Consider the following 9844-nt stretch of genomic DNA (forward strand, 5'->3'; position numbering starts at 1 on the left):
TTTTTTTTTTTTTTTTTTTTTTGGAAATACAGTCTCACTCTCTTGCCCTGGCTATAGTGACATCACAGCTCATAGTAAACTCAAAGTCCTTCTTTGAAACTATCCTCCTGCCTCAGCCTCCCAAGTAGCTGGGATTATAGGCCACAGGTACCACCAAAGGGGGAACATGTCAGAGAGATTTGCCTCCTGAAACAGAGCTGGAGTTTCTCAAGCCTGTGCAGAAGAGGGGAACAAACCAGAGTGGAAGTGGTGGGGATTGAGGAACTAAAACAGAAGACACAAGAGATGAAAAATGAGATCTGGATATCTGACTCAGCTGATGGCTGCAGCCAGCACTAAAACACAAAATTAGCTTTATTTTATAGTATCTGGGCAGTGTTGTTTACAGGGAAGTGGCATAGACAAAAGACATGATTTTGGTCTTACCATAATTGGAAAATGTAAATAACATTATCAAAAACAAATCATCCTGTGAATGGCTTCTACTTAAGTTCATTAACATATGTTAAGTAAAAAGGGAAAGTTCACAAGGATTTCTGCATAGTTCCTAAAGATTAAGTACACAAAGAAAAAGCTGCATGACTTCTGGCAGAGGGAGCACAAAGAAAGGAATATTGTTTGGGGAAAGGAGAAGCAGCTGGGGGGGTTCATTCTCTGAATGTTCCCCAGGCTGTGCGGGCCCTGCCACCTCACGGCCCATTCTCCACATGTCCTCTTTTCTTATTTCTTAACTTTAGTTTGTGAATAGGTTCTTTTAATTGGAGGAATTGTTTGGCTCCAATTCTGTAGAAGACTGGGAGAATACAAAATAAAAATAACATTAAAGCTCCTAACATAATTACTGCTATTGTTAAACTTTCAATTTTTTCTAAAGGATTAAAATACTATATTTTGTCAAAAAATATCTTTAGCAAGTTGAACAGGACCATAAAGATTTAGATGAGCTTCATGCATAGTCTTGATGAAGCTCCACTATATCAAGGCTGTTATCACTGTGGGACCATATTCCTTGTAAATGATTTTTTACTTTGTCCCATTTCCATTGAGATTCATTATAAGGTTTAGGAGTGACACAAATCCATTGAAATTGAGCATGGTAATGTAAAGGCAATAATGCTTTTAAACTTCAGACTTTATCTCCTATTAAAGTTACTACTGGATTTAAAGCATTGAGTTTAGCCTCTATCTTTTTATCTATTTCTTCTTGAAAAAATAATGTCAAAGATGTATTTTGAGCCAATGTATTTACAAAATGGGCTGTTTGAATAGACTGAGTAAGAGCCATAGCTGAAGTAACAGCACTGGCTACTATGGCAACTAATGCTGTAATGCCTGCTATGATCATACCTATGACTCTTTTCTTACAAATTATACCATGGTGTACTTACTAAGTCCAATTAAAGTCTGCATACCTGATTCATCATATCATGATTGAGTTAAATTTACAAGTAATACAACAAAAAATGGCTGTTCAATTACAGCAATAGCATCAAATGGATTAATATGATTGACATCATGAGACAAATTACAATTCAAACAATTCAAAGAGAACCCATGTTCAATTTTGGTTATAGAAATATCACCAACTAATAAAAGTCTGTGAGGTGGAACACAAGACATAACATAATGTAAAGTTTGAGAGCCATTTTGCTCTCATTGGTGGGCTTTAGGACTTCCACTGGTTGAAGAGCTGCTGCAAGGCACCAGGGATCTTTCTGGTAACTCCTGATTATGCTGTTAGAATATTTGGAACCCATCCATCGGCGGTCACATGATTATTATTATTATGAGAGAATGGTAATCTCCTAGACCAATCCCACAATTTCTGTGACAATTTCAATAGGAATTTGAACCGGGGTGTTATAATAACACTCAAGCCAGGGGGCCAAATTAAGGGGAATGGGAGGAGTATCACAGGAAGGTATTTCAATTGGCATAGAAGTAGATAATGTTTCTTCATATTTAGCAAATCCCCATTTCACAATTTTTTGAAATTGAGTGAAATCTGGTGCTGGTTGAAAAAGAAATGATAGACCAAAAGAGCTAGTTTCAATTCTTTGTGGAGAGTTATGCATCCAGGTCTAGGGAGTAAGTTGAAGCTGATGGGCACAGTGGCTGCCCTTCCAATATAATTGAAAATGGCCCACTGGGATGTAAAATAGTCACTAGTAGTAAATACACACACATATATGTATATTTTAATTGAGACAGAGTCTCACTTTGTCACCCTCAGTAGAGTGCTATGGCATCATAGCTCACAGCAACCTCAAACTCTTGGGCTCAAGCGATTCTCTTGCCTCAGCCTCCCAAGTAGCTGGGACTACAGGCACCCACCACAACGCCCAGCTATTTTTTTGTTGTTGTTGTTTCGCAGGCCCAGGCTAGGTACGAATCCACCAGCCCTGGTGCATGTGACTGGCACCCTACCCACTTAGGTATGGGCACTGCCCAGTAGTAACTATATTACATAAAATTTTTATACCGGGGTTGCTCCATTGGGCTGGACATTGAAAGAGTGGATCTGAAAAAGAGGCCCAGTATGTATCAGTTGTTACAGTACTTACATGACAAGAAACAATAGCCATCATTGCTAGAAAAAGCTTCTCAGGGGTGACTGGCCCTCCACAATGTTGCATAATGTCAGTGCCCTCATGAGTCAGCTTCTTTAATTGGCCCCACATTGGGGGTTTCACTGTTTGAGATGTTTTGGCTGAGTGGTAGACCATTTTGGATGGCAGTTTCAGTTTCTTCATTGGTGGGACAAGAACTTCTTCTGGGTCCATGTCTGATTAGCCATTCAGGAAGCCAACGGGGGCTGTCAGCTATTCTAGGAAAAACACAAACATGTCCTCCATCCCCATATTAACAGAGGATCAGGCCCTTGCCAGGTAGCAGTTAAGGGGTCCTTCATAGGACCTCAGGGTGTGTAGAGGATGGAGTATTCCAAAAATGTTCTGCTGCTGTGTGACCTAAAGCATAAACATTTCAAAAATTTTAAATGAAAGTAGTGTGAAAGAGAAGCTTATGTGGAGTACCAGGATATATCTCTCCCTTTTTTAACTTTAGTAATTGGGCTTACTAATCTTAAGTAATCACTAATCTTAAGTAATCACTATATCTTAAGCGATTGGATGTGATTGGATGTGCATGGGATGTGCATGCTCCTGGATGTGCATGGATAAGTCTCTGTAAATGAAATGAGCATGTTCAACAATGCCTTGGCCTTGAGGGTTGTAAGGTGTACTTGTTTTAAGGGCAATAGAAAAAGTTGAACAAAAGGAAGAGAAAGTTTTTGGGTTTTTTGAGACGAAGTCTCACTTTGTCACCCTTGGTAGAGTGCCATGGTGTCATAGCTCACAGCAAACTCAAACTCCTGGGCTTAAGTGATTCTTATGCCTCAGCCTCCCAAGTAGCTGGGACTATAGGCGCCTGCCACAACGCCCAGCTATTTTTCAAGAACAGGTCTCACTCTGGCTCAGGCAGGTCTCCGACCTGTGAGCTCAGGCAATCCACCCACCTCCCAGGTGCTGGGATTACAGGCATTAGTCACTGCGCCTGCTCCCCAGGAAGAAGAAGTTTTACTAGCAGAAGCAGGAACATTAGCCATTCAGGAAGCCAACAAGGGCTATTAGCTATTTATTCTAGGAAAAACACAAACATGTCCTCTATCCCCAAATTAACAGAGGATCAGGCCCTTGTCAGGTAGCAGTTAAGGGGTCCTTCCCAGGACCTCAGGGTATGTAGAGGATGGAGTATTCCAAAAATGTTCTGCTGCTGTGTGACCTAAAGCACTGTCTGTTTTGCTTAGTCGTGGGATTCCTAAAACAGCAAAGGCAGTTAAACAATGAGCAGCAACATACCTAGCAGGTTCACCAGAGCGTGCAGAAGTGAAAATGAAACCAGCATGAGAGTCAACTGTAACATGAACAAAAGAGAGTTTTCCAAACAACAGGACATGAGTAACATTCATTCGCCAAATTGGACCAGGCAACAGTCTGCATGGATTCACATGGAAATGAGGAACAGGGAAAAGTTCCGGGCAAGAAGGCAATTCTTCACTGTTTGGGAACTGCCTCATGAAAAAGATGCAATTGACGATGGAGGACAGTGGTGTTTTAATGATGAACCTCATGAGATAATTCAGTGGGTGGTTGAGAATTTATTGGAAAAAGACGAATACACTTATCAGTCAAAGCAATGCTCTGAGCCAATGGACCTGGAAGAGAAGAATGAGGTTGAGGTTGTCCCACAAAACATTGTCCTAGGTGTGCACGGATAAGTCTTTGTAAATGAAATTTGTTAAAGAAAGATTCATCAGTGGTATGTCCAATGAGAGCTATTTCAATAGTGGCCAAAACATTTGCTGTCAGTGTAAAGGTTAAAAGAAGTCTGAGAGGCCAGGTGCTCATACCTATAATCCCAGCACTGTGGGAGGCTGAGGCAGGTGGATTGCTTGAGCTCATGAGTTCAAGACCAACCTGAGCAAAAGCAAGACCCAGTCTCTGCTAAAAATAGAAAAACTGAGGCAAGAGGATTGCTTGAGCCCAAGAGTTGGAGCAGGCATCCTCAAACTACGGCCTGTGGGCCACATTCAGCCCACCTAGGACATTTATCCGGCCCACCAGGTGTTTTTGCCGCCACTGCCTGTCCTGCTTAGCAGCTGACTAGCCCCAGGGCCTGCAGTCCGGCCCTCCAACGATCTGAGGGACAGTGAACTGGCCCCCTGTTTAAAAATTTTGAGGACCCCTGAGTTGGAGGTTGTTGTGAGCTATGACATGATGTTTACCCAGGGCGACAGCTTGAGACTCTGTCTCAAAAAAAAGGAAAAAAGAAAAAGTCTGAGAGAAGTGAATAAAAGCCATAATAACAGCATGTAGTTCCACTCGTTGAGCTGAAGAATAAGAAGTTTTTTCAGTGAAAACTTCATTGTCAATAACCATATGTGCAATATCTGAAGTAGAACCATCTGTGAAAACAGTAGGAACATGAGGGATTGGTTGGGAAACAGTAGTAGAAGGAAGAAGCAAAGTGATGGAAGCAAACTGAACAATTTTATCTGGTGAGTAACGACAGTCCACTTGGCCAGTGAAACTAGCAAAAGCACTTTGCTATCAACGTGACGCTTTCCAGAGCCACTGTTGTTGGTCAGTAGAATAAAGGACAATGATAAATGCAGGGTCACGTCCTAGGAGTTGCCTAAGTCGTCAGTGACTTTTAAGAATCAAAGCAGCAACCATCTGCTCCCAATAGGGAGTTAAAACTCGTTTTGGTGTTGTTCCCAAATGTATCCACCCTAAAAGGCCAAAAGACTGCCATAAAGCAGTGGGAGTATGAACGGTAGGGAAAATTAGTAAATAGCCTGGAAAATCGGGATTAACATGGGTAAATTGTGCTCACCGTAAGTTTCTCTCTACTTTAGCAAGGGCTTCAGTTGCTGCAGGAGTTAGGGAACAGGAAGAAGGATGAGCTGGGCCTTTATGAGTATCAAAAGGCTTTAAGTTTCCAGTAGTAAGATTTAGTGAGGGGCAGAGCCAATTAATGTCTCCTAGTAACTGCTGAAAATCATTTAAAGTAGTGACTTTGTCAGTGCAGATTTTCAAGTTTGAACTTGTCTCTCCTCAATAAAGTTGACCTAAATAAGAAAGAGGAGGAACACTTTGTATTTTTTCTAGGGCTGTACATAACCCGAGAGGATACCCTAGAAGGGTGAAGTCTAGGAGAACACGTCTTCTCCAGGAGACCACAAGGATACACCTGCAATGACCTCTCCATGGTGACTCAACTCTTGGGAATTTGTAAACTTAACTTCCTGGAACTTGGAAATGTCCAAGTTCTGTGAAATCCTGTAGTTCTGTAGAGGCTAGAAGAGCATCTCCTTCCTGCTTGATTCAAACTGACCAATGAGAAGGGTACCTGTGGGGTGGAACCTTTTACCAAGACAGTCAGGGAGCATGGCCGTTTGGAATTCTTCTATACCATAAGCTCGGAGCTGTGAATAAAGCCCTTCCTCTTATAAATGTGGTGTTTGGGTGCTCTTTCTCTCCATTGGGCCTCATCTTCCTGCAACAGGATAACCTGTGGGCCCCTTTCTGGAGTTAATGTGTATCTGGTGGTGGGACTAAGGTCCAATCCTATGCTGCCTTTGGTGGCTCTGAACACTTGGGAAACATTACAGGCCGTCTGAGCTGGAAGTGGTCAAAGAATTTGTTCAGAGTAAATACACATTGCCCCTACTGTTTGACAGGGCTGGGGCTGGCCCCTAGATCCATTTCCAAAATAGGATTTCCATGGGCATCATATTTAGATTTATATCCATTAGCCCAATGTTTGCCTTGCTGCTATTGAAGAGGGGCTTGAGCAGAAGCAGGGCAAGAGTTAGCTGGAGTTTGATTGTTAACAGTAGCAAGAGTCATTACTGGACAATTCTTAACAAAATGAGTAGATTGTCCACAATGGAAGCAGCTTCCCTTCTGATTTTGACCATTGGCTGGCTTAAAATGGCAATGTTTAGAGGGGTAGGCATTAAAGCCTGCATCTCTTAAAGCTGTGGCCAAAGTTAGACCTTGAATATAGAATGGCCCTATGTCAGCACAAAGTCTAATGTAATCTGAAATGGAGCCCTTTTTCCTATATGGACAGACAGCAGTCTGGCAAGCTGCATTGGCATTCTCATAAGCCAGTTGTTTGACAAGAATCATTCCTGCTTCCCTGTCAACAACAATGCGGTTGACCGCCTGTAAAAGGTGAGAGACAAAATCCCGATAAGGTTACGTTTCTGACAAAGGTCTGATAACCAGAATCCACAGAGAACTCAAACTTAGTGTTAAGAAAAGAACAAGTGATCCCATTTCACTATGGGCAAGAGACCTGAACAGAAGCTTCTCTGAAGAAGAGAGGCACATGATATACAGACACACAAAAAAATGCTCATCTTCTTTAATCATCAGAGAAATGCAAATCAAAATCACCTTGAGATACCATCTAACTCTAGTAAGAGTAGCCCACATAACAAAATCCCAAACTACAGATGTTGGACGTGGATGTGGAGAAAAGGGAACACTTCTGCACTGCTGGTGGGACTGCAAACTAGTATGTTCCTTTTGGAAAGAAGTTTGGAGAACACTCACAGAACTAAAAATTGACCTGCCATTGGATCCTGCAATTGTCTACTAGGAGTATATCCAAAAGACTAAGAATTATTTAACAAAAAAGATATTTGCACCGAAATATATTTGCTGCATTATTCATTGCAGGTCAATTTGTAATAGCCAAGTTATGGAAGAAGCCCAAGTGCCCCTTGACCCATGAATGGATAAATAAATTGTGGTATATGTATACCATGGAATACTATGCAGCCTTAAAAAAGATGAAGCTTTTATCTCTTTTATGTTTACATGGAGGGATCTGGAACATATCCTCCTGAGTAAAGTGTCTCAGGAATGGAGGGAAAAGTATCCAATGTACTCAGTACTTCTATGAAACCTACTTGTATTTACTCACACATTCTTGTAAAAAATAGAACACAACTATAGCCCAGGATGATGGAGAGAAGTAGAGTGGGAGTGGAGGGGAGGGAGGGTAAAAATCAGGATCACACCTATGGAACATATGACAAGGGTACAAGTCAAATCTGTGAAATGTAGAACATAGATGTTTTGGCACAATAATCAAGTAAATGAGGTGAAAGCTATGTTGATTGGTTAAATGTAATCACATTGGATTGTATATAAAAAAAACCCAGCACATTGTACCCAACTATGCATGAATGTAGCCAAGATCTATGTGTATTTGACTTAATAAAATAAAATAAAAAATACTAACATGAAAAAAAAATAAAATAAAAGTCTCTCAAGCTCCTATCATCTTAAAAAAAAAAAAAAAAAAGAGGCCAATGTTCTCTTACTCTGTTGCCCTGTGCATTCCTTGGGGAAGCACTGTCCACTGATATCATGCAGAAGGTAAAGATAGTGGTTTCTATGACCAGGAAACAAGAAAATCCAAGAAATTTTCCTTGAGCATGGGCTTGCTCAATAGTTTTTTGCAAAGGGGATTTAGAAATCTGACTTAGGGCCCAGAAAGGCAGCAGTGGCAGCCAGAAATCAGGAGGACATGGAGCAGGCCAGGGCTGGTTTGGGTGCACTCCCCTGTGCAGAGAAGGGGAATGAATCAGAGTGGAAGTGGTGGGGATTGAGGAAATAAAACAGAAGACAAGACACGAGAGACAAAAGATGGAGTTGGGAGGTCTGACTCAGCTGATGGCTGCCACCAGCACCAAAACACAAAAATACTATATTTTATAGTATCTCAGCAGGATTGTTGACAGAAAAGTAGCATAGACAAAAGACATATTTTTGGTCTCTGCACAGGCTCATGAAACGTGGCTTCCTGAACAGGGACTGTGGAACAGTAGATGCACACAGATGAGGGAGTCCCCCCGTGAGAACAAATACATGAAACTGTGCAGTTGGTAAATAACTTTTTCTTCAGGGCTAATCTTCATTGGGAGTATTAAATATAAACAACTTATCAAAAACAAATCATCCTGGTCCAGCTCCATCCAGGTTAGTACAAATGCTACAAAAAGGAGGTGGAACACATTATTCTTAGTGAAGCATCACAGGAATGGAGAAGTATGAATCTTGTGTATTCAACTTTGATATGAGGATAGTTAATGACAATTAATGACATGGTGGGGCATGGGGGAAGGAGAGACCAGACAGAGAAGGAGGGAAGGGGTGAGGGAAAGGAAAAGAAGAAAAAAAGAAAATAGTGACTAATTCTTACATAAATTGGATTTAATTTTGACCAAAGTACATTACTTAAACATTAATTTTTAATTCAACTTGTTAATATGTTATTTAGGATATTGCATCCTCATTTATAAGTGAAATATGTTCATAATTTCCCCTTTATAATAATATATTTCCTCCAATTTTAATATCAAGTGTATCCATATTAAGCAGAATGATTTTGAAGTATTTCTTTTTCTATTGTCTATAAGATTTGGCATGCTCTGTTTTTTAAAATTATCTTTTACTTTTATTTATAAATATTAGTTGTCTATTTTTTGAAACTTTGGGGAAAAAAAAGAAGTTAACTGATGACTCCATACTGAAGCTCAGAGTCAAAGCATTCTAAAATAGACATACTCTTTTCTCTTCTTTCTTTCTTTCTTTTTTTTTTTTAAGACAGAGCCTCACACTGTCATCCTGGGTAGAGTGCTGTGGCATCACAGCTCACAGCAACCTCCAACTCCTGGGATCAAACGATTCTCCTGCCCCCACCTCCCAAGTAGCTGGGACTACACGCACCCGCCACAACACTAGGCCAATTTTTGGTTGCAGCTAACATTGCTATCTGGTGGGCCTGGCTGGATTTGAACCTGCCAGCTCAGGTGTATGTGGCTGGCACCTTAGCCGCTTGAGCCACAGGCACCAAGGCTAAAATAGACATACTCCTATTTGACAATGCGTATGTTACTTTCTTTGCATTATCATTATTATTATTATTGCTTAATATTTTGATGCAGCAATCATCTGATTTCTTTTTTGAATGTATTTATCTTCACTCATTCTTTACAAGGTTTTTGTTTCTAGTCTTAAGAAACAAAATGTTTAAGACCTTATCTTAAACATTGCTATTGTTATTAAATTTTAAGCCTTTTTAATTTTGTGAAGGCAAAAGTTGAAACCTAATAAACACATGTATATGTAAAAAAAACAAAAACAAAAACAAATCATCCTGTTAATGGCTTCTACTTAATTTTGTTAAGAAGTAAAAAGGGAACGATCACAAGGATTTCTGCATAGTTCCTAAAGATTAACTATACAAAGAAAGAGCTACT

This window comes from Otolemur garnettii, unplaced genomic scaffold (assembly GCF_000181295.1).
Source record: "Otolemur garnettii isolate 467f Iridium unplaced genomic scaffold, OtoGar3 scaffold00016, whole genome shotgun sequence".
In the NCBI taxonomy this organism is placed as follows: Eukaryota; Metazoa; Chordata; class Mammalia; order Primates; family Galagidae; genus Otolemur; species Otolemur garnettii.